Source organism: Natrix helvetica (assembly GCF_964273705.1).
Source record: "Natrix helvetica genome assembly, chromosome: 1".
Classification (NCBI taxonomy): domain Eukaryota; kingdom Metazoa; phylum Chordata; class Lepidosauria; order Squamata; family Natricidae; genus Natrix; species Natrix helvetica.
This window is the reverse complement of record NC_138548.1, coordinates 354,617,320-354,643,944: the sequence shown is the minus strand read 5'-3', so window position 1 is coordinate 354,643,944 and position 26,625 is coordinate 354,617,320. Positions and strand designations below refer to the sequence as shown.

The following is a 26,625-nucleotide window of genomic DNA, read 5'->3' as shown; positions in this document are numbered from 1 at the left end:
GAAAAGTGAAACACTATATAGAAAAAATGGTGTAGGGGTGAAGAAACTAGGTTAGAGACAGAGAAACACTCAGTTCCAGTCCCACCTGAAGAGCAAAACCATCTGTTGAACTTTAGCCAGTCCTCTCAAGTTTAGGAAGCAAGAAAAGGGAGAAACCACTCCAAAAACCCTTGCCAGGGAAACTGCAAGGCCAGACATTACAGACTGACCCAAAGGCACTAAAAACGAAGCTAAGTAGCGTCACGTGTCACTACTTCACGGGGCTCAGTTGCAAAGGTCGGTTGCTAGGAGTCGAAAAAGACCTGCTGCTATATAATCACTAAAACATCTTCCAAAACGCCTTGGTGGAGATTGGGCAAGCATGTTTTTCCACCTCCTATCGCTTGAGGGCGGTCAGGCAACATCTGTGCCTAGAAAGGCATCAATTCAGTAGTGACATCCGTGCTTGAGCTTAAAAAAGGAGTTTTTAAACCACTGAGTACTTTATTGCTAGAAAGGATGGGAGGAGAGGAGAAGCGCAGGGGAACTTCCTCTTCCGGATGACTCATGGGAGGAGAGTGGTGCGCAGAGCGTCTTTTGTGCTCTTCCCATGGTCGAAGCAGCAGCTGGAAGGTGAGTGGAGGGCAAGTGGGAGGAGAGTCCTGGAAGCAGAGAAGCAACTGGGCTGAAGCATCTCAGCTGCTGCAGGTTCCTTCCCTCCCCGAATTTAAGCCCACTGGTGCTGCAGGCTGTGAAACTGGTGGCTGCAATTTTCCTCCTGGTGGGAAGATTGGAAAAGTCTCTTCCAAGTGAAGGTGGATTCTTTGGGAATGGCTTCCCTCCAGAGGTTGTGGGTGCTCCCATCACTGGAGGGCTTTAAGAGGAGATTGGACAGCCATTTGATCAGGATGGAATAGGGTCTCCTGCCTGGACAAGGGATGGACTAGAAGACCTCCAAGATCCCTCCCAGCTCAATTATTCTGTTACGGACCTGATGTTTTCTGGACTGATGTTCCTCTGCTCTCTTCTGGGTTGTTTTGTTTTACTTCCATTTCTAACTAACAAGCACCGTGTTTCCTATTGGTGCCCCCATCCCTGTATTCACAATGTGCTTAACCCAGCACTTTTTTAAAAAATTGAACGTTTTGAATGTTTTTATTATTCAATTGTATTCATTTTTAAATTTATTGGCCACCAACCATGACATAGCCATGGGGGGCTTAGAGACATAAAAAATACATACATATTAAAATACATTAAAGGTACAGATGTAACTTGGCTCTGTCCTGTGACATCATGCTTCATGGTTGGGTCGCTTAGTGACACAGATTCCAGGCCCAACTGCAGTCAGTAAATGAGGACTACTTCAATTGGGATTTCACCAAAGGGGTTGTGGAAAGTATTTACTCCCCTTACTTTGAGCTCATGGCTTCAGCTGTTGCTTCAAATCTTGCAGAGGCTTTTGGCATCATTTCATCCATTAGACACCCCACATCTGTAAAGTTAGTGTCATGCAGATTGACAAGTGTGGCTCAGTAAAATAAAAGACAGAGTCCAAGTGTGTCTGTTAAGAAGACAATGCTTTTATTTATCTGAATACAAACTTTCCAATGAAAGTTTCCATGGCCCCAGAAGCCTGTTGAGGCCTGAACTTCAGCCTTGCCATCTCAAAACATGAGCAATCATCAAATTCATCAGGTTCCTGATTAACATTAGTGCATAAGGTTTGACTGTAACAATTTTAATTATTTTTTCAGGCTTGAAAGACATGGATTATCTCCCTATTGTAGATGTGTGCATTTTTATTTCTCTCTGAGTGCATTTGTCTGCAAACGTATAATCTATCATGAGTCATGTGAAAAAGAAAGTATACTCTCCTTGACTTCTATGATTTTACGTTATCAGGACGTAGTAAAAATCAATTGGTCCTTAGAAGTTCTTAAAAGTAGGTAAATACAACCGTAGATGAACAACAACACATGACATATTACATCAGGTCATCATTTATTTTATAAAAGAAAGCCAAAACGGAGAAGTCATGTGTGAAAAATGTATGACTCAATAATTTGTAGAACCAACTTTAGCAGCAGCAACTAGAAGTAATTCTTTTCTGTGTGACTTTATCAGTCTCTTGAAGTGTTGTGGAAGACTTTTGGCCCTCTCTTCTTTACAACATTGCTTCAGTTCATTAAGGTTTGTGGGTGTTTTTTTATGCACAATTCTCTTGAGGTCCCTTGTCGTCCTCCCCGCCCAAGCGGCAGCGGGCTCCATGGCACATGGTGTAAGACAAACTCCCTGTCAAACAGTAAGGCAAGCCGTGGAATCGGAATCAGACGGGTGCAGTAACCAATGTCATCCATGCCCTTGATGCACTGCTCACTTACATGGGTCAGCCTTACTGTTTGAAGGCTGAATGAAGCCTTCAAATGAGCAAGGAAGCACTGCGGGGCCAGGCCCTTCACACCCGCGTCCAGCCCACCGGAGTTCGCTGCGCCGGGGCAGGAATGAGACCACGTCCCACGGACCCTGCTGCTGCATGAGCGGGGAGGACGATGAGAAGGAGAAGAACGGTGATGCTTTGTGCTGGCTGGGCAAGGAGGGAGCAGGTCTTGCAGTGCTGGCTGGCTGGGAAGGGGGCAATCATGGCTACCGCCAGCAGCAGCTTGAATGCCCTGACTGAAGCTAGTGTTCGCCGTGCAGGGGGAGAAATGAGAGGCCCTGCTGTCCCACAGAGCCTGCCACTGCTTGAGTGGGGAGGAGAACAAGGAGAAAAACAGCTGCTCAGGTGGCTCCTGCCTCCCCCCGTCTGCCGCTGCCAGCAACTTGAATGCCCCGACTAAAGCAGGGATCACGCGCTCTCTCTCATACACACACACAAACAGAGTTTGGAGAGCCCCCATTCTCTCTCTCTCTCTCTCTCTCTCTCTCTCTCTTGTCTTGCTGCGGCAGAAGTCGCAGCGCTTCAGTGCCTTGCTGGCGGGGCACCCAGTTAAGCTGGTGCAAGGATTGGGGGGGAAGCTCCGTGTTTACTCTCCACCTTGCCTCACTGCCAGCAACTTGGGTGTCCTGGCAGAAGATCGCTCTTTCTCCCATTAAAAAAACACACACACACACACACTGTGCTCCCTGTCTCTCTGTCTCTCTGTCTTTCTTGTCCCATTTGCATGCAAACATCCCAACAAGGTCTCATTAAGTAGTTAAGTGGAAAGTAGTTTGGGGTGGGGAGACTAGCAGGAGATTAGCAAACCCTTTTCGCGCCGAGAATGAAAGTTTCTGGGTCCCTGACTCTGCAAAAGAGGATGGGTGCCTGAATCTGCATGATATTATAGCATTCAGGAGCGTCCATTCTCAGCATGAAAAGCATTTCCGAGCCAAATCTCCTCTCCCTTCCTCAGAGGCAAAGAAACAGAGGAGACAGGTGTTTGCAAGGTAAGTGAGTCCTTGTGGCAGGAAAGGAGGGAGAAGCAAGTGGACAGGAGAGGCCTCGAGGGCCTGTTCTATCACTACGCACCCCCCCCCAATGGCCTTCCCCACCCTGAGATACCTCATCTGCACCTTGGTATTCTTGAATTGTGAGCTCTTAAGAAAGTTTCCCATCCTTGTGTGTTGCAAGCAGCTATATCCAGTAGGGGAAACAAGACAAAGCAAGTGGGGGAAATTATTTTCCTTTGCTATATTTCCAATCTGAATTAGACCATGGCAGGGGTCCCTACGGGAAAGCCCTTTTAATGTTTATGTATTAGTAGAAAAGCAACTAACTTATCTCTGTTCTTAAATGCTAAAGCTGTTGCACAATAAAAACAGGCGTTCTAATCAACTATTAGAGCCATCATTTTGACAGCTTTGCTGTACTGTAGTGCGGACACCTCCACGGACTGCAGGCATGGGATAAACAAGCATAAGGTAGTTTGTTTTCAGTCTTTTAAGTGGTCACAAACTACTAGCAAAAGTGGCACTTGATCACACAAGGCGAGGAGACATTGAGAAATGTTTTCCCTTTTGCATGTGAGCATCCAAGAAGGGACAGGAAAGACCAAGAAAAAGAGGGGAAGAGAGCAAGGAAGGAAAAAGAAGGAAGGAGAGGAAGGAAGAAGAAAGGAGAATAAAGAGGAAAGGCCGCCAGTTTCACACTCCGGGTATTGGGTCTCCTGCTTGAACAGCAGTTGGATTAGAAGACCTCCAAGGTCCCCTTCCAATTCCTGTTCTGTTCTGTTGCGATGATATTTTTTATGTCCGGATAAGTAAAACCATAGAAATCAAAGAGGTTGTAATTTTTTTTTTCCGCTGGACTGTACTTGAAAACAACCCTTTGCACTGCTAAGAATTTGTGATTGACCCAATCAACAAGTGAATTTCATCATGTTTCATTGTAATGTAAACATTTTTCTTCTTTTCCTCATCTTCTGCAACCATGTTATGCACAATTAAAGATACACTTTTATTTGAATCTTATAGACAAAGAAGATGGCAATAGGAGCACTCTGGACAACTGAGGATAACAAGCCACATTGAAAAGGAAAACAAATCGGTCCAGAAATCAAAATATTTTTCATTTCCTTCAGAGAGCCACCCAATTCTACAACTTCCTCAGCAGGTGAGAAAGAAACTAGAGAAAACCAAGAAGAGATTTCTAGCTGGGAAAAGTAGAGTGTGAAATTTAAGCATACCTTACATGAAAAGTCAAGGGAGATTATTTTTCCATCCAGCAAAAGAGGGAAATATCTGGAAGTTACTGGGGAGGAAAAGGACAATTGGAAAATCACGTAGAGCAGACAGTGTGGCAGTCCGTGCTCTCGGAGGAGGAAAAAGGCTTGAAACAAAATACCACCAAATAAGGGACCATCCATATTTTTGACCACCTAAGAATATTGGTTGTGGAAAAGCTCCATAGACGTGCCTGTTGTGGGAAAGATACAACTTGCAAATCACAGTTGATTATGCATGAGAGGATTCAGACTGGAGAAAAGCCATACAAATATTCTGAATGTGACCTTTGGTCACAACAACTCCGTTTTGTTTCATGGAAGGACCCACACAGGACAGAAGCCCTAAAAGTGCTCCCAATGCAATAAATGCTTTAACAAGTATGGCAACGTGGACTCACACTAAGGAGAAACTGTTTGAATGTCCTGAATGTGGGAAATGTTTCTGTGATAAATCCAGCCTGGGGAAACGCCAGAGGACTCACACAGGGGAGAAACCGTTTGCATGTCCTGATTGCGGGAATAGTTTCAGTCAGCGTTCCAGCCTGGTTACACACCAGAGGACTCACACAGGAGAGAAACCTTTTCAATGTCCTGATTGTGGGAAAAGTTTCAGTTGGAATTCCAGCCTAGTAAGACACCAGATGACTCACAGAGGAGAGAAACCCTTTCAATGTCCTGATTGTGGGAAAAGTTTCAGTCGGAATTCCAACCTGGTGATACACCAGAGGACTCACACAGGAGAGAAACCCTTTGAATGTCCTCATTGCGGAAAAAGTTTCAGTCAGAGTTCCAGCCTGGTGATACACCAGAGAACTCACACAGGAGAGAAACCATATGAGTGTCCAGACTGTGGGAAAGATTTCAGTATTAGGACTAGCCTTCTAAATCATATGCTTATACACACAGGGGAGAAACCATTTGAGTGCCCTGAGTGTGGATGGTGCTTCAGGAAAAATTCCACCCTTATTGCACACAAGAAAGTCCACATGAGGCCCCAAGTGATGAGTGCAGAAACGGTTTGAATTTCATTTCTAAAGTCCCACTGTAAGTCCAACTGAGAAATTGAATGACATCGGGGTGGGAACTAAATTTGGTTTATAGAGTGAACTCAGCCTATGCTAGAACACACAACGTACCCAGGGAGGTACACATTAAATTTCTCAGAAAAATCACAAGAGATGAAATTCTGAGTGCACAAAGGGGGCAAGCTTTGAAATACCAAGATAGGGAAATAACCATCCTGAAACAGATCCCCAAGAAAGTGAGGAAGAAAAGAAAAAGCTATTCGCAATTAGCGAAGAAACTATATCAGAAGGGGGTGTGGTTCAGATGGTTGATGCCTGAAGGTATGCTAATATTCTGGGAGGACACAAGAGTTAGAATTAATACACCCATAGAGGCGCAGGCCTTTATGGAAAAAAATTAAGTACTCCTAGATAAATCAGATGATCTCACAACAGACATGCAGGACATGGGAGGGGCCGGAGCTCTGCCAGCGGGGGGAGAAGGGGCAATACCAAGAAAACTCAGATCACAAAAATGAGTAAGAAAATCCACTTGATATAAATTGATCGAAATTATTAACTGAATTTACATGCTGACTATATATTGTTATTTAGTATTGAATTTTTTGTAATTGTATTCTATGAGTATGGAGGGAGGGGACTCTTGCCGCACATTGCAACTGCCAAAATTTGTAACCTTTCCTTTACCCTTTTCCTATATTATTTCTTTAAAAACCAATAAAATTTTGTTTAAAAAAAAGAAAAGAAATTGAATGACATCACTCCCTGCTTTGGCCCACACGTTCATTGTTTCCTTGCACCAGATCAGCTTGGCAAGGCATCTGGCGCTGAGAAAGCAGCCCTGAGAGGCTGTGCGCGACTTCTTAGGGTTGCTTTCTCATTGGCAAATCACTTCAGGAATGCGTTCCTGTAGGCTTTGGCAGCCCTTTGCCATATAACCTTTGCCTGTAGGAACAGGACTTCGGAGGGACACACCCACTCCTCAGTTGGTGCCGACGAACAAAGGCATTTTGGAAAGGGCTGCGGAGGCCCTATAGGAATGCAATCTCCCAGCAGGTTTTGGCAAGGAAACGGCAAATGGAGGGAAGGCCTGAAAGACTGAAGTCTTCCCTCCATTTGCAAACGTCCACGCCTCAATTCACAGAGAATAGATGCCTAAAGTGTGAGATTACTCCATACACCTGACCTTGCGTGATCTCGCGGTACATTAGGCCTCTGTCCTCTGTGAATGCAGGCAAATAAAGCACAACAGAGAGATCTTTGCAAGGTAAGTCACTCTCCACAGGCAAAATGCCTGTGAAGACTCAGATGGGGATGGGGGTGGGGAGAATAGGGGTGAATATAGCACAGCCTCTGTGGTCCTTCGTAAGGCTGAACAACATCTGTGGTGCTCCAGTATTCATAATTTCGGGATTCGTTTGTAAATGCGGGGGGGGGGGGGGCTTATTGCGTAACTTTGAACATTCGCTAAGAGAAGGCTTGTAACCTAAGGATTACCTGTATTTATTTTTGTGGAAATTGTAAAAATCTTTTTGGAGCGGTCGCTGCCAAGGATTTAGGATCGAAGAGTTTCAATGGGTGAGAGACTCAAAGGAAGCCAACTTCATTCGTGCTGGCCAGAGATGCTTCCAAGCGCACCCATGCTAAATGTCTTCTGCGTCTGTAACTTGGCATACGCAGAAGTTTTCATTAGGTCAAAGCGAGAAAATCACATACCCAGCAGGGCTAGAAAAGGGGGGCTTGGGAAGAAGAGATGACATTTCTCTGTATATGCTGAGAGAAATGTTTCCAAAAGGCATTTCAAAGGGTTGGAAAAAAGATTGATAATGCAGATGTACGTACAAAAATGTATCAAAAGTTGCCCCGCTCGTTGTTTGATACACATTCCTTTTTTGAATTAAAAATTTTAATTAATAAAATATGCAAAACAAACAAAAACCATTGATAAGAGAAGCAGGAAAGGAGTCGAAAAAAAGAAAAAATAATATAATGCACCTTCCACCTTTTTTTTCTTTTGAGAAATTGTCATCACCCATTCCTCTTTGGAAATTACCTCTGCTCAGTTTACCAGAATAAAATCTTCCTTGGAAATAGATCCTGTCCTGAAGTCCATTCCTCAGAGTAATCCAGTCCAACATTTCTCTTTCACATTGCTCATAACAACAAGGAGATTTTCTCTATGCACAGGTAGCAAGCAGCAAAGCTTTAATGAATACATCATATCTGCAAAGATGAGGGCAAAAGCAGATCTGACTATTTCCCGCGCAAATGCAAGTTTTCCCTCCCTGCTATTAGGCCAGGTCACATTGTCCAATGGAGACTTCTAGTATTGTTGTGAGAAAGTCTTTTTTGGCTCTGGTAAACACCTGCCGAAACGTCCTTGGTTCCCATGGCTGGCATCGATGTCTGGAGCTTTGCTCTATCTCCCCTTCTGTCTCCCCATAGCTTTTTGGCAAACTGAGAAATGATAATCGTTGCAACAGCAAAAACGCCATTTGAAGCTTGACACACACTGCACACTGGATTCCACAAAAGCATTGGCAGCCCTCTGAGCAGCCCTGACCTAAAGCAGAACTGCTGCTTATATATCGTGGGTGCACTACATTGCAAAGATATAAAACGGGTAGGAACCAACTTGATGTTGGATTTTTTTAAAAACAAAAAATTTTTTATTGGTTTTTAAAACAAAATATTCAAGGAAAGGGGTAATGGATGAAGTACAAATTTTGACAGTTACATTATGCAGGAAATGGTCCTCCCCCCCATTCTCATAACTTTCATTTACTAATACATTGGTTTGTTATTACTTGGTACTATTTTGTCAGCAATAAACTTTTATCTTAAGATAGTTTCAATCATTTTATATCACACAGATTTTCAAGTTCATTTTTGTGATCTGAGTTTTCTCAATGTTGCCTCTTCTACGTTCCCTCTAAGGTGCGCGGCTGCGCGGCCACGCAGGTGGCAAGAAAACACCGCGCAGCAGTTTTCAACTGCCGCGCAGTGATTTCTATTGCCATAGGCTCCGGAAGCTGGGGAGGTCCTTTGCAGGCAGCTAGAACGGGCCGCCCGCAAAGGACTTCCCCAGACTTGCTTTGAGGAGCACGGGGCGACTGAGGCTAGTTGTGAAGCCCCAAAGCCCCCACCGCCACCGGAAGAACTGCTGCCACCTCCTCCTCCTCCTCCTGTAACAGGCAGCACTGCCGGATTTGCCGCCCGGCGCTGCAGCTGAGATGAAGCCGCCAAAGCTCCAGCCGGCATCTCCGCGCATGGCAGCAGCGCCTCCCCTCCGCTCGGAGCACCTGAGCTCAGCGCTGGGTTACCCCTGCCCCCTCCTCCTCCTCCGTCGTGCTTTTGAGGAGCTATGAGGCTGCAGGAGACAGTAGGAAGGCGGGGGGGGAGCAGGGGAAAAAAAAGCTTCATGGCTCCTCAAAAGCACGGTGGAGGAGGAGGAGGGGGCAGGGGTAACCCAGCGCTGAGCTCAGGAGCAAATCTGGTGGTGCTGTTGGAGGAGGAGGAGGAGGTAGCAGCAGTTATTCTGGTGGCAACTCGTCGGCATCTTCAGCAGCAGCCCTGCCCACGATGAAGAAAGCAAAGATGGAGCAGATCCACGCAGTTGACGTCGCTACGACATGACTGGAGGAGGAATTCTGGGAGTTGAAGTCCACAAGTCTTAAAGCTGTCAGGTTTGAAGACCCTTGGGGTTTTTTCCCCTAAAGGATTAGGGGTGCAAGGATCTTGTAACTTGACAGCTTTAAGACTTGCATGCTTCAAATGCCAGAGTTCCTGAGCCAACATGACTGGAGGAGGAATTCTGGGAGTTGAAGTCCACAAGTCTTAAAGCTGTCAAGTTTGAAGACCCCTGGGTTTTTTTTCCTAAAGGGTTAGGGGTGCAAGGGTCTTGTAACTTGACAGCTTTAAGAGTTGCGTGCTTCAAATGCCAGATTTTCTGAGCCAACATTTTGGTTGCTAAGCAGGAGCATTGTTAAGTGATACTGATATTATATAACACTTTGAATAAAGCGTGTACCTTGAAGAAACATAACTTTGAGTTTCAAATAATACTGATTTCATTGTTGTCTTAGGTGACATCTGTGAAAAAAATTCAGGTGCTCAGGCATGAAAATGTGCTGCTCAAACACTATACTTTTCTGCTCACATCGAAAAAAAATTTGAGGGAACATTGCTCTTCTCCCCCCCCCCCGGCAGGGCTCCGGCACCTCCCGTGTCCTGTATGTCCGGTGTAGTGTCATTAGGTTTATCTAGGAGGACTTTATTTTTTTCCATAAAGGCCTCAGCCTCAGTGGTCGTGTTGATTCTAACTCTCGTGTCCTCCCAGAATATTAGCATACCTTCTGGCAACAGCCATCGAAACTACACCCCTTTCTGGTATAATTTATTCGCTAAGATCAAATATTTTTTTCTTTTATCTCTAACTTTCTTTGGGATCTGTTTCAGAATGGCTATTTCTTTATCCTTATATTTTAATGTTTGCCCCCTTTGTGCACTCAGAATCTCGTCTCTTGTGGTCTTTCTAAGAAATTTGATGTGTACCTCCCTTGGAACATTGTGTGTTCTAGCATATGTTGAATTTACTCTATAAACCAGGTCCATGTCCCAACCCATCTGTTGTCTGTCTTTTCCAATAAATTCAGCCAATAAATTTGCCATAATATCCCTCAAATTTTCATCATCAGACTCAATTACATTTTGGAACCTAAGAAGGGAGGACATTCGTTCAAATTCCATTTTTATCTGGTGGTTCTCCAGTTCTTGATTTCCTTTCTGCACTCCCTTCACCTCTCTTCTCATCTCAGCCGTCCCCTCCTCCAAAAGTTCCAGTCTCTGTGAGTTTTGGGTCACATGGTCTTTATTCTCTCTGATCTGCTCATTCATTTCTTTCAATTGATTTTTTAATTCCTCCTGCCCCTTTAAGACTTGTTCAAACATCTGTTGGAAGTCCACCTCAGAGGGCTTGGGCTGGAACAAAGAAGTTAGTGTCTGTTGTCGCTGGGGCTGGACGTTGAGGATGTTGGGGCGGAGCTTGCAAATCCCGGCTTCCCCGGTAGTGGTCTTTTGGGTGGCATTGTGGTAATCAAAGCTCAGAGATGAAAATGTCAATACAGAGAAGAAGCAACTGGGGAGGTGGGTAGCCGACAGAGATCACGAGGCAGGGAGCCCAGACCAATAGGGACCTAGGTAATAAAGCAATAAAGTCCTTTGTTCCAAGTCCAGGTTAAGATGTAACACGAGACTTCTCTGAGTGCCACGGAGACAAAGACAAAATGCCAGCAACTTCTGTAGGTGGAGTCAAATTTCAAAGACAATGGAAGTGTGCCATCTTGCCCTGCCAGCTCCGTTTTCAAAATAAAACAGATCATCGCATCATTTCACAATTGCAGTAAAGGAAATCTGCTTTTTGCTACGAGGGTGATTCCATTCCAAGGCTCCCCCCTCCTCTTCTGGGGGCAGGGAGCAAAACAGTTTCAAGCCGCTTGTCCAAGGGGGGGGGGAATCCCCCTCCCTCCAATCACACTTCCCAGCCACGAATTGAAGATCTTTCCAAATAGCTGACAGTCTGTTTATTTTCATTCAGTCATCAAAGGGAACGGGGGGAATCTGCATCTCACCACACAGCAACTGCGTCCTTCGAATCTTAGGTTTCATCCGGCTGCCTCAACGCGAAGATGCCACGGCGCCTCCCCTCTTGCCTCCCGGTGCCTAGGGCGATGCGGGGTCCCCCCCCGGCCGCCGCCGACACAGGAGATCCCCCACTATGCCGCCCCCTGGGCAGGAGCCCCTCCAGGGTGTCCTGTGCCCCCCCGATCAAAGGGGAGCCCACCAGGAGTGCGCGGGGCGAGCAAAGCTTGCCCGTCGCGAACCGCAGCCGGAACCAGTGATGTTGGAATTTTTTTGATGATCTCATTTGAGAGACCTCATTATTCTAGGAAAGGAGTTTGTGCTAACTTTCTACATCACATATCTCTTCACTCTCGAGGTTTCATTCCTTTGGTGGTACATGCTTTAAAACCGGTTCTCCTTCATATTAGGGTTAACTTGTGATTTCGTAGACATGTTCTTTTCTTGGAAACAATATGGAACTGATAATGCCACTGCTGTCTTCTGTGATTTATTTGAACTTCCATACCTAGCAAACAAAACATAGGATTTTGTAGTGGTGCACAATCCATTTATTGTCCTGACACAACTGTGCTTAACCTAGAATGTTTCTAAATTATAGCTATTGAGCACCCTTTGGGTTGTTCAGTTTTATAGACAGTCCTCGCTTATCACTTACAATGGTGCTGAAAAAGTAGACTTACAAGTGTTTCTCAAAGCTGTGGCCATCACAGTTATTTGGGGGCAGCCCTGGCTTGTAATTGCGATAGTTGCTGAGTCCCTCAGTCATGGAGCCATGGAATCGCCACTTGGAACCTTCACAATTGGCTTCCAACAAACAAAATTGACAGTAAGTCACAGTCATGGTACATTGCACTGAACAGAACATGGTGATTTGCTTAATGACCACAGCTACAACAGGTATTGTAAGTTGGCGTGGTTATGTGTCAGTGTACTTGTGAGAAGTAATCACAAACCCACTCAACCCCCGAGAATGAAATGTTTTGGGGGATTATTAAAGAGAGGAAGAATATTACATTTACCCAAAGGAGAAATAAAGGGGGAAAAAAATCTTAACAAAGGCAGAAAGTATCTTTAGAGATTTTGTGCCCATTAAGAAATCCAGGTCTGCCTATTCACAAACAAAAAACCTTCTGCTCCAGTTGATGGGATTAAAATTTGCCTTCCCCCGCCCGAATTCTAAGGATTTTTAAGGACCTTTTAGGATACCTGGACTACTGCAACACTCTCTACATGGGTCTGCCCTTGAAGAGCACCCGGAGACTTCAGCTGGTCTAGAATGCGGCCGCGCGGGTTGTCATGGGGGTACCTAGGTGCTCCCATGTTACACCCCTTTTAGGCGGCCTGCACTGGTTGCCGGTTGTTTTCCGGGTGCGATTCAAGGTATTGATTATGACCTTTAAAGCGCTCCATGGCTTAGGCCCAGGGTACCTGCGAGACCACCTACTGCCACCAGTAGCCTCCCACCATCCAGTACAATCCCACAGAGTCGGCCTCCTCAGGGTGCTGTCGGCCAGGCAGTGTCGGCTGGTGACCCCCAGGGGGAGAGCCTTCTCTGTGGGAGCGCCTTCCCTCTGGAATGAGCTGCCCCCGGAGCTTCGCATAATCCCTGACCTCTGGTCCTTCCGACGTGCCCTAAAAAGTTGGCTTTTCCAGCAAGCCGGCCTGGCCTGTTAATTTTAATTCATTTTTAAATGTATTGTCCTATAAATTGGGTTTTTTTTTTTTTTTTTTGGATATGTATTTAATTTCTTTTTAACTTTCGGGATTTTTTTTTTTAATGTTGTACGCCGCCCTGAGTCCTTTGGGAGAAGGGTGGCATTTAAATCCAATAAAAACAAACAAAACAAACAATGGATGGAAACTGATCAAAGAGAGATTCAAGGAGTCAAAAAGGACCTGCTGCCATGTAATCACTGAAAACATCTTCCAAACACCTGGATGGAGATTGGATATGTGTGTGTTTCCACCTCCTGTCGCTAGATGGCGGTCAGGCAACATCTGTGCCTAGAAAGCCTTCCTTGCGCTTAAAAAAGGAATTTTAAACCATTGCTAGAAAGGATAGGAGGAGAGAAGCGCAGGGGAACTTCCTCTTCCGGGTCACTCATGGGAGGAGAGTGGTGTGCAGAGCGGCTTTTGTGCTCTTCCCATGGTCGAAGCAGCAGCTGGAAGGTGAGTGGAGGGCAGGTGGGAGGAGAGTCCTGGAAGCAGAGAAGCAACTGGGCTGAAGCATCTCAGCTGCTGCTGCTGAAGGTTCCTTCCCTCCCCGAATTTAAGCCCACTGGTGCTGCAGGCTGTGAAACTGGTGGCTGCAATTTTCCTCCTGGTGGGAAGATTGGAAAAGTCTCTTCCAAGTGAAGGTGGATTCTTTGGGAATGGCTTCCCTCCAGAGGTTGTGGGTGCTCCCATCACTGGAGGGTTTTAAGAAGAGATTGAACAGCCAATTGTTGCTTGTACTGATATGCTGTTCTTGATTTTTGTCAAATATGGCACTGTGCATTACAGCCGAACATCTCCATTTTGGTCTGGTCTGTGCAAAGGACGGTGTTCCAGAAGTCCTGTGATTTGTTCAGATGCAACTTTGCAAACCTCAGCCATGTTGCTATGACCTTTTTAGAGAGAAGAGCAACCCTTCCAAACAAACCATACTTGTTCAGTCTTTTTCTAACTGCACTGTCATGAATCTTGATATTTAACATGCTAACTGAAGCTTGAAGAGCCTGAGATACAACTCTTTCTTTTAAATTTCTCTGGCCATTGCACCGTCTGGCCTTGGGGTGACTTTTCTTGGATGTCCACTCCAAGGGAGAGAGAGAGAGTAGGTAGGTAGATAAAGGGAGAAAGAGGGAGAGAGAGGAGGGAGGGAGGGAGGGAGAGTGTGTAGGTAGGTAGGTAAGTAGGTAGATGGATAGAGAAAAATAGAAAGAGATAGAGAAATACAGTAGATAGGTAGGGAGAGAGAGGAGGTAGGTAGGTGGGTATAGAGAGAAAGAGAAATACAGTAGGTAGATAGGGAGAGAGAGGGTAGGTAGGTAGATAAAGGGAGAGAAAGAGAGAAATAGAGTAGGGAGGGAGAGAGAGAGGGTAGGTAGGTAGATAAAGGGAGAGAGAGAAATACAGTAGGTAGGGAGAGAGAGTAGGTAGGTAGGTAGATAAAGGGAGAGAGAGAGAGAGAAATACAGTAGGTAGGGAGGGAGAGAGAATGTGTTTGTAGGTAGGTAGAGGGATAGAGAGAAAGAAATAGAAAGAGATAGAGAAATACAGTAGATAGGTAGGGAGAGAGAGACTAGGTAGGTAGGTAGATAAAGGGAGAGAGATAGTAGGTAGGTAGGTAGGGAGAGAGTGTGTGTAGGTAGAGGGATAGAGAGAGAGAGAAACAGAAAGAGAGAAATACAGTAGATAGGTAGGGAGAGAGAGAGTAGGTAGGTAGGTATAGAGAGAAAGAGAGAAATACAGTAGGTAGGTAGGGAGAGAGAGAGAGTAGGTAGGTAGGTAGGTAGGTGCTTCCAGGTGTATTTATCCATGTGCTGGAGAAGGAAACAGCTGACAATCTGCAGCACCTTGTTTCTGCTTGAAAATGGCCTTGTAAACATTCCCAAAAAATATATCTATTCTGTAATCACCTGTAAAAAGATTCCCAAATTGTGTAATAATCAGTTTGTTCTTTCTCTTTGATAGCCAGTGTCAAAATGTTCATTTCTGCACATTCTAATATTTTCTTAATCACATTCTCCTCTGTAGGGATCTCTTCACTTTTCCAATTCTGTGCAAACGCAATCCTAGCTGCTGTTATAACATGAATAATCAAATATAATGACCTAGTTACTTGCGGGATCGCACCCTCCCACATACATCCCTGCGGCCAATACGCTCACACAGGGAGGGACTTCTCCTGGTGCCGTCCACTAGGCAATGCCAGCGGGCGACACCGAGGAGTAGGGCCTTCTCTGTGATGGGCCCAACCCTCTGGAATGACCTCCCCCCCGACATTAGAACCACTTATAATAATAATAATAATAATAAATTTGGATTTATTAGCCGCTCCCTTTCCAAGTAGGACTCGGGGCGGCGTACAATGGAGCATATAACATAAAATACATAACAACACCAAACGTACATACATACACAACACATATACATATACACGGAGGAGGAAACAAATTACATCAATAGACAGTTAAAAATCTACTTTAAAATACCCCAATTGTAAAAACCCAATAAAATTAATATTTAAGGATGGGTTTATTAACCCTGAGAGGTGGAGGAAGCGCAAATTAAGGGGTTTTTTAGTAAAATATTTTTTAAGAATTTGTAGGGATCCTGGGGTTGGGGGGTGGGAGGAGGGGGGGGAACAGGTCAGGAGGGATGGTAGAGCCAGGCATCTAGGTGTGGTCGAAGGAGGAGGGAGCGGAGTGGGGGAGGAGAAGGAAGATAGCATTCCTGTGCAGGGCACTTTAATACCAACGGTCGTAGGGAGGGGCAGGTGCGAGGACAGTTTAAGAGCACGTAGTCGGTTGGGAGACCGGGGTTTTTGGTCATTCCCGGTCGTTTGTACCAACCCCTGCATACTAGGTGGTCAGGATCTACAGACCCAAGGCCTGAGACTGCTGTTATGCAATGCGAGGTCCGTTGTCAATAAGGCCCCCCTCATCCACGATCTAATTTTGGAGGGGGACCCGGACCTCGCCGGAATAACCGAGACCTGGTTGGGCCACGAGGGAGGTCTACCCCTTGTGGAAATGTGCCCTCCAGGTTATCGAGCATTTCACCAGCCTCGGGCCCAGGGAAGGGGCGGTGGGGTAGCAGTGATTATCCGGGAAGACTTAGAGCCGAGAGAGTTCACTGTGCCGCAGACATCCGGGTGTGAGTCCCTCGTCGTGAGATGGGGCCCAGGGAGGCAGTTGGGCCTGCTGATAGTATACCTGGCTCCTCGCTATACTTCAGCGGCCCTGCCCGAACTCCTTGAGCTGATCTCATCGGTGGCGGTTGAGACCCCCAAACTTTTAGTGATGGGGGATTTTAATCTGCCGTCGATGGGAGAAGCGTCTGAGGGGGTTCGGGAGTTCATGGCTTCCATGACAGCCATGGACCTGACCCAGTTAATTCAGGGCCCTACTCATGAGGGAGGCCACACCCTGGACCTTGTTTTTGTCTCTGGCCAGTGGACGAGTGATCTGGGAATAGGGGATCTAGACACTATTCCCCTGTCATGGTCGGATCACTCACTTCTTCGGCTGGACTTCCCTGGTGCTACCCCCCGCCGCGAGGAGGCGGAACTGGAAGGTATTAGATGGTTCCGCCCCAAGCGCCTGATGGAACCGGATAGGTTCCAGACGGAACTTGGGCCACCTCCTGTGGACCTGACCCGCCCCCGAGTAGAGGACCTGGTAGTCGCATGGAATAGTGCGGCTACCGGGGCCCTAGACCGGGTGGCGCCTTTGCGGCCTCTCCTGCGGCGAAGAACCACCCTGGCACCTTGGTTTACCGAGGAGCTAAGGGTGATGAAACGCCACAAGAGACGCCTAGAGAGTCGTTGGAGATCCTCCCGTTCCGAATTTGACCGAGCACAGGCACGAGCCTATTTGAAGACGTACCTTGTGGCACTAAGAGCGGCCAAACGTCAACATTGCGCCGCTCTTATTGCGTCTGCAGATAACCGCCCTGCCGCCCTGTTTCGGGTGACCCGTTCCCTCTTGTTTGAGAGACCACGGGAAGCCCCTCTACAGGGCAGAGCAGAGGAGTTTGGGAATTATCTACAGGACAAAGTCGCTCAAATCCGGATGGGATGGACCCCTTTCAGTGGTCCAGTAGAGACGCCCGTTGCGAGTCTTGAGGGACCGCTTTGGGAGGAGTTTGACTCGGTTGCCATCGAGGATTTGGACAGGTTGCGTGGACGTCTGCGACCCACCACATGTTTATTGGACCCGTGTCCCTCCTGGCTTGTACTGGCATCCTGGGAGGTTACGCGCGACTGGCTCCTGGGCCTGGTGAACGCCTCGTTGGGTGAGGGGTCTCTACCGGCCGCCTTGAAAGAGGCGGTGGTGAGGCCCCTGCTCAAGAAGCCTTCCCTGGACCCAACGGACCTAGTCAATTATCGTCCAGTCTCCAACCTTCCTTTTTTAGCGAAGGTTGTAGAGAGTGTGGTAGCACAGCAGTTCCCACGTCACCTGGAGGAAAATGATTATCTAGACCCGCGCCAGTCCGGCTTCCGACCCGGGCACAGCACGGAGACGGCCTTGGTCGCATTGGTCGATGATCTCTGGAGGGCCAGAGATAGGGGTTGTTCCTCTATCCTGGTCCTATTAGATCTCTCGGCGGCGTTCGATACCATCGACCATGGTATCCTGTTGCACCGGCTAGAGGGGCTGGGAGTCAGAGGCACCGTTTTACGGTGGTTTGGCTCCTACCTCTCTGGTCGGACGCAACGTGTGTTGACAGGGGAGCAGAGTTCGACCCGGAGGCCACTCACATGTGGAGTGCCACAGGGATCGGTGCTCTCGCCCCTCCTGTTCAACACATATATGAAACCGCTGGGCGAGATCATCCGTGGTTTTGGAGTGGGATATCATCTGTATGCTGATGATACTCAGCTATACATTTCCACTCCGAACCACCCCAATGAGGCCGTCGAAATGATGTCCCGGTGCCTGGAGGCCGTACGGGTCTGGATGGATGGCAACCGACTAAAACTCAACCCTTCCAAGACGGAGTGGCTGTGGCTTCCGGCCTCCCGGTTCAACCAGGTGCTTCCATCTCTGGCCATCGGGGGCGTCCAACTAGCCCCCATGGAACAGGTGCGCAATTTGGGCGTCCTCCTGGATACCCGGCTGTCCATGGATAACCATGTAACAGCCGTGGCAAGGGGGGCGTTCCATCAGGTTCGCCTGATGCGCCAATTGCGCCCCTTATTGGACCGGGATGCCCTACGTACAGTCACCCATGCGCTAGTGACGTCTCGCCTGGATTACTGCAATGCTCTCTACATGGGGCTTCCCTTGAGATGCACTCGGAGACTACAGTTGGTCCAGAACGCGGCCGCGCGGGTGATTATGGGGAGGACCAGATACTCCCCTGTAACACCTCTCCTGCGCGAGCTGCACTGGCTGCCTGTGGTCTACCGAGTGCGTTTCAAGGTTTTGATTATGATCTTTAAAGCGCTCCATGGCACAGGGCCTAGTTATATGCAGGATCGCATCCTGCCCCACACATCCCTACGACCAATTCGCTCACACAGAGAGGGACTTCTCCGGGTGCCGTCCGCCAAACAGTGTCGGGGGGCGACACCCAGGAGCAGAGCCTTCTCTGTGATGGGCCCAGCCCTATGGAATGACCTCCCCCGTGACATCAGGATTACTTCCGATCTCCGCTCCTTCCGGCAAAAACTGAAGACCCACCTGTTCCGACTAGCAGGCCTGGCATAATTCAACTGTCCCTCCTGACAAATGTATTATATCTGGTTATTTTAGGGTTTTTTAATTTACTGTATTTGTTTTTAGGGGTTTGAATTTATTTTATATCTGCTTTGTACAGTTCTTTTAACTACATTTTAACCTCCTCCATGTCAATTGTCAACTGTACATATTTAATTTAATTTTATTGTATCCTGTTATATTTTGTATGAACTGTACACCGCCCCGAGTCCCTTGCGGGAGAGGGGGCGGTCTAGAAGCATTAAATATTATTATTATTATTATTAAATATTTTAAACCTTCCCAAATTGATGGGCACAACAATTGCTTCTCTAAGAGCACTGCTGATATCTTTATTCTTTGGCACTGTTTTAGCACACACCTCAATGCCGGAGACCAGGAAACTCCTACAACTTCGGCTTTTATAGATGTAGTCATACTTGCTGATGATCAATTGATCAGGTCAAAGTTTGCAGCAGCAGTCACATCAATTGATCGAGGCCCTTTATTAGCAATACTTGGCTGTCACTGTGGTCCTCCATCACTGGAGGCTTTTCAAAAAAGACAAAAGAGTGACTTGTCTGAAACGGTATAGGGCAGTGATCGCTAACCTTTCTTGGCTCCTGTGCCAAAAGCGGGGGGAGAGCGGGGAGGGGGTCGTGTGCGGGCATGCCCACACCCATAATTCAATGCACACAACACCCCCGTGTATATGCGTGCAACCAGCAAACCACCCATCGCTTTTGGCACAGTTTTTTCGCCCTCCCCTTTCTAGGAGCCTGGGAAAGGTGAAAACAGCCTCCCGCCTCCAGAGGGTGGAAAAGGACCTATGGGGAACCCGAAAGTTTGGTAATGGTGACTTCCGGGTTCCCCTTAGGGCCGATGAAGCCTGCAAAGGGCAAAAATGGATCTACGGACAAACCGGAAGTCACTTCCGGTTTGCTCATTGGGGCAGTTTTTGCCCTCCGGAGCCTTTAGGGAAGCCTGAAGATCCCTGAAGGCTCCGGATGGCGAAAAATAGACCTACAGGGAACCTGGAAGTTCAGGGAATGGGAACTTCCAGTTTGTCTGTAGCTCCGATTTTCAATCTCTGGAACCTTCAGGAGTCTTCCCTGAAGCCTCGGGAGGGCAAAAACTGGCCCTACAAGCAAACCAGAAGTGACCATCACATGTACAGTGGGGCAAAAAAGTATTTAGTCAGCCACCAATTGTGCAAGTTCTCCCACTTAAAAAGATGAGAGAGGCCTGTAATTGGCATCATAGGTAGACCTCAACTATGAGAGACAAAATGAGAAAACAAATCCAGGCAATCACATTGGCTGATTTGGAACGAATTTATTTGCAAATTATGGTGGAAAATAAGTATTTGGTCAATATCAAAAGTTCATCTCAATACTTTGTTATATATCCTTTGTTGGCAATGACAGAGGTCAAACGTTTCCTGTAAGTCTTCACAAGGTTGGCACACACTTGCTGGTACGTTGGCCCATTCCTCCATGCAGATCTCCTCTAGAGCAGTGATATTTTGGGGCTGTTGCTGGGCAACACGGATTTTCAACTCCCTCCAAAGGTTTTCTATGGGGTTGAGATCTGGAGACTGGGTAGGCCATTCCAGGACCTTGAAATGCTTCTTACGAAGCCACTCCTTCGTTGCCTGGGTGGTATGTTTGGGATCATTGTCATGTTGAAAGACCCAGCCATGTTTCATCTTCAATGCCCTTGCTGATGGAAGGAGGTTTGCACTCAAAATCTCACGATACATGGCCCCATTCCTTCTGTCCTGTACACGGATCAGTCATCCTGGTCCCTTTGCAGAGAAACAGACCCAAAGCATGATGTTGCCACTCCCATGCTTCACAGTAGGTATGGTGTTCTTTGGATGCAAGTCAGCATTCTCTCTTCTCCAAACACAACGAGTTGTGTTTCTACCAAGCAGTTCTATTTTGGTTTCATCTGACCATATGACATTCTCCCAATCCTCCTCTGGATCATCCAAATCCTCTCTAGCAAAGTTCAGACGGGCCCGGACATGTACTGGCTTAATCAGGGGGTTACTGGTACTGCAGGATCTGAGTCCCTGGTGGCGTAGTGTGTTACTGATGGTAGCCTTTGTTACATTGGTCCCAGCTCTCTGCAGGTCATTCACTAGGTCCCCCTGTGTGTTCCTGGGATGTTTGTTCACCGTTCTTGTGTTCATTTTGACCCCACGGGCAATGTTCCCTCTAATTTTTTTTCAGTGTGAGCAGAAAAGTATAGAGTTTGAGCGGCACATTTTCATGCCTGAGCACCTGATTTTTTTCCACAGATGTCACCTAAGACAACAACGAAATGAGTATTATTTGAAACTCAAAGTTATGTTTATTCAAGGCACCCACTTAATTAAAAGTATTATATAATATCAGTATCACTTAACAATGCTCCTGCTTACCAACCAAAATGTTGGTTCAGAAACTCTGCCATTTGAAGTGCGCAAGTCTTAAAGCTGTCAAGTTACAAGACCTTTGCACCCCTAACCCTTTAGAAAAAAAGACCCCAGGAGTGTTCAAACTTGACAGCTTTTAAGACTTGTGGGCTTCAACTCCCAGAATTCCTCCTCCAGTCATGTTGCTCTTTCGCCTCGGCGCCGCTCTGGCTACCTCCATCCAGACCTGGCAGCTGCGGCGACGTCATCAGCCTGATCTGCTCCATCTTCGGTTTTTTTCACCGGGGGCAGGGCCACTGCTGAAGATGTTGACGAGCCCCCGCCGCCACCAGACTAACTGCTGCCTCCTCCTACTCCAACAGCACCACCGCATTTGCTGCCTGGCGCTGCGGCTGAGGTGAAGCCACCAAAGCTCCTGCCGGTGCGCCCGCCCGTGGCAGCAGTGGTGGTGCCTCCCGCTCCGCTTGGAGCACCTGAGCTGGGCCCCACGTTATCTCTGCCGCCGCCTCCTCTGCCGCCGTGCTTTTGAGGAGCCATGAGGCCTTATTTTTCCTGCTCCCACCCCCTCCGCCGCCTTCCTACTGGCTCCTGCGATGGTGGCGCCATCGGGTTCCTCCTTGCTACCTCACTTTTGCCAGGAGTCCGGTGCCCTTTTCCCTTCCCGCTGTCAGTTCGCACCTGCCATACAGCTCCCGCCCCACAGGAAAAAAAAGGCCTCATGGCTCCTCAAAAGAACAGCGGCAGAGGAGGAGGCAGCAGGCGTAATGTGGGGCCCAGCTCAGGTGCTCGGAGCGGAGGGGGAGGCACCGCACGCCGCTGCCATTGGCAGTGGCACCGGCGAGAGCTTTCGGGGCTTCACCTCAGCTGCAGTGCCGGGTGGCAAATCCAGCAGTGCTGTTGGAGGAGGAGGAGGAGGAGGCAGCAGTTATTCCAGTGGTGGCAGGGGCTTTGGCGGCTTCACCTCAAACTATGTAATCTACCGTTAGTTGCCCTGTGCTCATCAAAGCAAGTATGTGGAGGTCCTTTGCGGGCGGCCAGTTCTAGCCCCCTACAAAGGACTTCCCTGCGCTTGCTTTGATGAATACGGGGCGACTGATGGTAGTTTGAGCAGTGCAGCCGGCCCTTAGGAGGTCCTAGGGGACCAGACATGCCACGTAAGCTCCTCGCCATCCCCACCCCCGCGCCCGTGCTAACCCTAACCAGGACAGGAAATCTGAGGCCCCTCAGTTTCCGGAGACTGTGACGTTAGAAATCACTGCGTGGCAGTTGGAAACTGCTGCGCGGTGCTTTCTTGCCACGTGCCCGGCCATGCAGCCACGCACCTTAGAGGGAACATTGCCCATGGGGTGAGATCTTGCGGGGAGCCCCAGATCGAGGGAGATTATCAGTGGTCTTGTATGTCTTCCATTTTCTAATTATTACTCCCACAGTTGATTTGTTCACACCAAGCTGTTTGCCTATTGCAGATTCAGTCTTCCCAGCCTGGTGCAGGTCTACAATTTTGTTTCTGGTGTCCTTCGACAGCTCTTTGGTCTTCACCAAAGTGGAGTTTGGAGTGTGACTGTTTGAGGTTGTGGACAGGTGTCTTTTATACCGATAACAAGTTCAAACAGGTGCCATTGATACAGGTAATGAGTGCAGGACAGAGGAGCCTCTTAAAGAAGAAGGTACAGGCCTGTGAGAGCCAGAAATCTTGCTTGTTTGTAGGTGACCAAATACTTATTTTCCACCATAATTTGCAAATAAATTATTTCCAAACCAGCCAATGTGATTGTCTGGATTTGTTTTCTCATTTTGTCTCTCATAGTTGAGGTTTACCTATGATGCCAATTACAGACCTCTCTCATCTTTTTAAGTGGGAGAACTTGCACAATTGGTGGCTGACTAAATACTTTTTTGCCCCACTGTATATGGTCTCCTGCTTGAGTAGGGCTTGGATTAGTAGACCTCCAAGGTCCCTTCCAATTCTGTTATTCTCTTCTCTTCTGTTGCAATGATATTTATTATGTCTTGATAAGTAAAACCATAGAAATCAAAGAGGGTGTAGTTTCTTTCCCACCGGACTATGTTTGAAAACAACCCTTTGCGCTGCTAAGAATTCATTGATTGACCCAGTCAACAAGCGAATTTCATCATTGAATGGATATTCAAACTTGGATCTGGGTAGTCTTCCATGTGTCAAATGAATCATGATTAATGTAAAATTATTGTTGCGTTTTGGCATGTTTGCTTTTTCATTGTAACATAAGCTTTTTTCTTTTATTCTCATCTTCTGCAACCATTTTATGCACAATTAAAGATACACTTTTATTTGAATCCTGTAGACAACGAGGATGGCAATATGAGCACTCTGAACAATTGAGGATAACAAGCAACATTGAAAAGGAAAACAAATCAGTCCCGAAATCAAAATGTTTTCCACTTCCTCCAGAAAAACACACAATTCTTCACCTTCCTAGGCAGGTAAGAGAGAAAAAAGAGAAAATAAAGAAGAGATTTCTATCTGGAGAAAGTAGAGTATGCAAAACTCAAGCATATGTTGCATGAAAAGTCAAGGGCGATTATTTTTCTATTGAGCAAAGAAGGGAAATATCTAGAAGTTACTGGGCAGAAAGCGGGGGCAAGCCTCACTCTGGGAGGAAGAATATCACCCCTAAATCAAAGCACCACTAAACAAGGGATCATCCTTTTTTTTGATCTCCCCAGGAATATGAGTTGTGGAAAAGCTCCATAGACGTGCCTGTTGTGTGAAAGATACAACTTGCAGCTCATAGCTGATTATGCCTGAGAGGATCCAGACTGGAGAAAAGCCATACTGATACTCTGAATGTGGCAAAACCTTCGGTCAGAACAAGTCTGTTGTGATTCATGGAAGGATCCACACAAGAGAAAAGCCCTTCAAGTGCTCCCAATGCAGTAAATTCTTTAGCGAGAATGGCAACATGGACTCATACCAAGAAGAAACCCTTTGAATGTTCTGATTGTGGGAAAAGTTTCAGTAACAATTCCACCCTGGTTGAACACCGGAGGATTCACACGGGAGAGAAACTGTTTGAATGTCCTGATTGTGGGAAACGTTTCAGTCAAAATTCCAAACTGGTGAGACACCAGATGACTCACACAGGAGAGAAACCCTTTGAATGTCCTGACTGTGGGAAATGTTTCAGTCAGAATTCCCACCTGGTTACACACCAGAGGGTTCACACAAGAGAGAAACCCTTTGAATGTCCTGATTGTGGGGAAATCTTCAGTCGGAATTCCAGCCTGGTGAAACACCAGAGGACTCACACAGGAGAGAAACCCTTTGAATGTTCTGATTGCGGAAAAAGTTTCAATAAGAATTCAGACCTCATGAGACACCAGTGGATTCACACAGGAGAAAAACCCTTTGAATGTCCTAATTGCAGAAAAAGTTTCAGTCGGAACTCCAGCCTGGTGGCACACCAGAGAACTCACACAGGAGAGAAACCCTTTGAATGTCCTGATTGTGGGAAACGTTTCACTCAGAATTCCACCCTGGTGACACACCAGAGGACTCACACAGGAGAGAAACCCTTTGAATGTCCTAATTGCAGAAAAAGTTTCAGTCATTTTTCCAGCCTGGTGACACACCAGAGAACTCACACAGGAAAGAAACCCTTTGAATGTCCTGATTGCGGAAAAAGTTTCAGTCAGAGTTCTAGCCTGGTGAGACACCAGAGAACTCACACAGGAGAGAAACCATATGAGTGTCCAGACTGTGGGAAAGATCTCAGTAGTATGACTAGCCTTCTAAATCATATGCTTGTGCACACAGGAGAGAAACACTTTGAATGTCCTGATTGTGGGAAAAGTTTCAGTCAGAATTCCCACCTGGTTAGACACCAGGGGGCTCACACAAGAGAGAAACCCTTTGAATGTCCTGATTGTGGGAAATGTTTCAGTCAAAATTCCAGACTTCTGAGACACCAGAGGACGCACACAAGAAAGAAACTGTTTAAATGTCCTGATTCTGAGGAAAATTTCAGTAGCAATTCTAGGCTGGTGACACAAAAGAGGGTTCACAGAGGAAAGAAATCCTTTCGTGAGAATCAAAAAATACAGCCTATTGATCTATTAGATTCAATACGTCCTATGGATAATAGAAGGCACCAGAAGAAAGGGATATGAACCAAAGTTTTCAGCTAGCATGATTTTAAAATTTACCAGAAATATTTGTAATCCTGCTGAACCGTTGCTAACTGTGAAATATGTTTTTGCAAAATATGCACTTGTATGGATTCGTTTAAAACAGGAAGAATGAAACTGTTGGAAATGAGGGATTGAAAGTAATGTTACACTGGTGTTCACAGAAAGTGACAGTTAGTGAGGTTGTGAAGCAAGTATGTGGTTAGAAGAACAGTATAAAACAGTGATGGCGAACCTATGGCACAGGTGCCACAAGTGGCATGAGGAGCCATTTGTCAGGGCACGCAAGGCGCTGCCCTGTCAGCTGGCCAGTGCACATGCGCGTGCTGGCCAGCTGAGTTCACTCTTTTTTAAAGCCATTTTTCGCCCTCCACAGGCTCCAGAGGCTTTGTAGGAGCCTGGGGAGGGCGAAAAGAGCCTCCCCCGTCTCCCCCGGAGGCCCTCCGGAGGCTTCATGAGCTTCCCTGAAGCCTCCGGAGTGCAAAAAACCAGCCCTATGTTATATAGATACAAAGTAAATGATTGAAATTATTGAAAGATACAATGTAAAAATAAGCTGTCAAGATCTACCTAAGCAATAACATTTTGTTTTATCATTTTGTAAAAGTTATGAGACTTGGGGGGAATAGCATTTTCTGCACGATGTAGCTGTCAAAATTTGTACCCATACCCATTACCCCTTTCCTTAAAATTTTGTAAAACCAATAAAAAAAATTTTTTTCAAAAAAAAAACAAAACGGCTTTATGGACAAACCAGTAGTTCGGGAACGGACTTCCTATTTGCTCGGATGGTTGTTTTGACTGCTCCGGAGGGCTTCCGGGGGGGCTGGGGAGGCTGTTTTCATCCTCCCCATGCTCCTATAAAGCCTCTGGAGCCTGGGGAGGGCGAAAAAAGCATGCAAAAATGGGGGGGGGTCATGCCTGTAGTGCACGCATGCGCACGGGGGGGGGTGTCACGCATTGCATTATGGATGCGGCATGCCTGCACACGACCCCCCTGCGCTCCCCCCCACTTATGGCACACGAGCCTAAAAAGGTTCGCCATCGCTGGTATAAAAGATAAGGTTGAAGATTGGCTTGGGACTCTTTGATTTATAGCAGTGCTTGTAGGACTTTCTATTTCTCATTGGCCCTCTGCATTAATATATGTTAATATATCTGCATTAATATACATTAATATGTTAATGCAGTGTATTATTGCTATTATCTATTCATTTCTAATGTTCCAAATTATTAGAAACAATAAACCTCTGATCTTAAAGTAAGAATTTTTCCTT

At 46.8% G+C, this 26,625-nt stretch overlaps 2 protein-coding genes across 4 annotated transcripts in view; both read left to right on the top strand.

Annotated features, from left to right (window-relative positions):
- The window catches only part of LOC309384263 (uncharacterized protein), a 108,335-nt gene that overhangs the window by 12,712 nt on the left and 68,998 nt on the right, over positions 1 to 26,625 (top strand). The window lies entirely within an intron of this gene.
- Positions 1 to 26,625, top strand: part of LOC309384265 (uncharacterized protein) — a 104,791-nt gene that overhangs the window by 71,259 nt on the left and 6,907 nt on the right. The window contains exons 1-2 of one of the 3 annotated variants that reach the window (XM_081937545.1): positions 13,416 to 13,522; positions 23,506 to 23,644. The gene's annotated coding sequence lies outside the window, so the exon portion shown is untranslated. Of the gene's footprint in view, positions 1 to 13,415; positions 13,523 to 23,505; positions 23,645 to 26,625 lie in introns of those variants that run through there. The other 2 variants (XM_081937546.1, XM_081937547.1) reach the window with 2 other exon arrangements.